The following is a 2,647-nucleotide window of genomic DNA, read 5'->3' on the forward strand; positions in this document are numbered from 1 at the left end:
TATATCACAAGCGGTTTATAAAATCGATATTTATAAATCAACCGTACAATGAAAGAAGTATAAAAAATCATTACGTACCTATATTTATTTTGGATGTACATGCAATTCAATGAGTTGGACACGACACATATGTATCTGATGTGGGATTTGTATAATGGCATTCCCGACAATTTTCACTATCAAATGTCATAATCTGAGAATCTACATATGTGCTTACAGTACTAGTTTAATGGTAGCAATTAGTACTACGATTGAAGCATATCGGAGAAAATGATAAATATGCCTTATGACAATGACTCGTCGCGCTTTACTAGGTTTGCGTGCACGATTTTCAAGTCTGATAGTGCCCGAGGCCCTTTTCAACCACTTATTGAATGAGACTTGCACGCTTATTTAGGTCTCATGCCAAAATATGTGTTGGGAGGAGACTTAGGGCTAGTAAACGAACCGAGCAACTTGCGGTCTGGGCTTATTTACTAAACGAACCGAGCTCGAACTCGAGTTTTTGGCTCGTTTAGCAGCTTGTTTGACAAAAGATGGGCTCGGTTAAAGATGCTCGTTTAGTAAATGACTCAAGCACGGCTCGATAAGGGCTTAGCTTGTTAAGGCTAGAGCCGAGCTCGAGCACCAATTTTTGGCTCGTTTAGTAAACGATCCGAGATCAAACTAGACAAAACTCGGCTCGGCTTGGCTCGGCTCGTTTTACAGCCCTAGGGAGAAAGCCTTAAAAGGCATCACGTGATAGTGTTCCAAAGACATTGAATAATTTTTCGATCAATCTTATCCAAATTAAACATGTTTTGGTTGTTTTATATTCGTCAATGATTACTAATATCCAACTTTTTCCCAATTTCATTAGAACCAAATATTTGATGTGATCGAGAACCCTATGGTACCTTTAATTAGAAGAGTCAGCTTGGTTGAGCAAGAAATTCTCACAAAGTGATAGAAAAAGAAAACGACAATAATGTTATCAATTTTACTACTATTTGGGTTAGATGAGACGGCTTTATCCTGATTTTAATTGGCCTCCACTAGTACGCGTAAAATGATATTCCAACATCTGAGCTATTACAAGAAGAAAAAAAAACTCTCTATGTGTGTTTGTTTAGCAAGAGGATGGGAAAGATTGTAGTGCTAATTTAATTAGAGAAATTTTCAAAATTTTAGGAACTATTCGTGCAATTTTTTCATTGTTTTAAATAGCATTTACAACACAACAGATTTTATTTTATTTATTTTTATCATTGCCCCAAAACTTAAAATTCATCAGACATCAATTCACCTCATCGACACGTCTTCTGTGGTATCTTTGTATAACCTCAAAATTCATATCAGACATCAATTTATCTCATCAACACGTATATCTGTGGTATCTTTGTACAAAGTAAGTGAATTAAACATGTCTAGTATGTTACGATACGAATAATTTGGTGATGGATCACTAGTTTAACTTTATCCATAGGAATTAAAGTATAAGGCTAAAGTAATGGAACTCATTACAAAAACAAGAAAAGGGAAAATTGCGTGGCAGACAAGCAGAGGACCATATCTTTGTAGAATATGAACATGTCCAACAATCATTTTCTTTATGAAACAAAGTATAATCGATTTTCTCTCTTATTCTATCTCTTTCAAAATTCCAGATTAATTAAAAATATTGATCCCAATGCACAGCACATCAATGCTTTATATATCTTGATCCATTCATTTAATAATTGGTCTTGTTATTCATTATGTGGTGCAAAAGTTCTCTCTCTTTTCTTTTCTTTTTTTTGTAACGGAAAAATAGTCCTACGTACAGTCAGACCAATAAATGGACCTGATTGCACAACCCAAATCTCCGGGAAAGCTAGCGCGGTCACACCGGCCCCCCACTTACTTCAGGGTGCTCACTCGATAGGGAATCGAACCCTAGACCTTGAGAAGTACTCCCAAAGCCTGAGCATCCGTCCGAACCACTGGAGCAATTTCTGGGTGTGTTATGTGGTGCAAAAGTTTCTCCTAATTTCCTTGGTGTTTCTTCACAAAATCCACTACCCATGTATCGCAGGTTTTGTAGAATGGTGTTAACAGTCCTAATTTGTTGGGATTCTATTTAATTTAGTTCGTGTGCTTCTCATTTTATTTTATCAAAACTTCAACAAGGCTCTCTGTTTTACTTGCTCTCTGTTAAAATAAGTTTTTTTTTTTTTTTTTAACTCTTCTACTTTTCTTTTCCCTTGGAGAAAGAGAGAAAACTTTGGAGGAGAGAGAAATAACGTATGTAAAACAAGATCAATGGCTTGTGATTAGTAACTAGGCGTATAGAGCTTAATTAGTCACATAATCTTTTGAAATGTCTCACACTTCCGTGCTCAATCTTCACATTGCACTTGCACTATGTGACTTAGCTAGGTAGAGCTAGTTACTGTCGCAAAAATTATTTTATCTAGTCTCTGTTAAGACCGGTAAAGAACTCATTGAGTCATTGTATGTACTTGACTAGCTAAATAGGCTAAAAAAAAACTTGTACCTACATAACTCCACCAACTCTACCAGATTCAACTCTATTAAAATCGAAACCTAATAGTTCATATCCAAGAATCCTGAAGAGCTTGATGTTGACATTGTTAATGATCACAATGTGTATAACGACCTGACCCGA

The sequence above is a fragment of the Rhododendron vialii genome, chromosome 5a, assembly GCF_030253575.1.
Source record: "Rhododendron vialii isolate Sample 1 chromosome 5a, ASM3025357v1".
Lineage (NCBI taxonomy): Eukaryota > Viridiplantae > Streptophyta > Magnoliopsida > Ericales > Ericaceae > Rhododendron > Rhododendron vialii.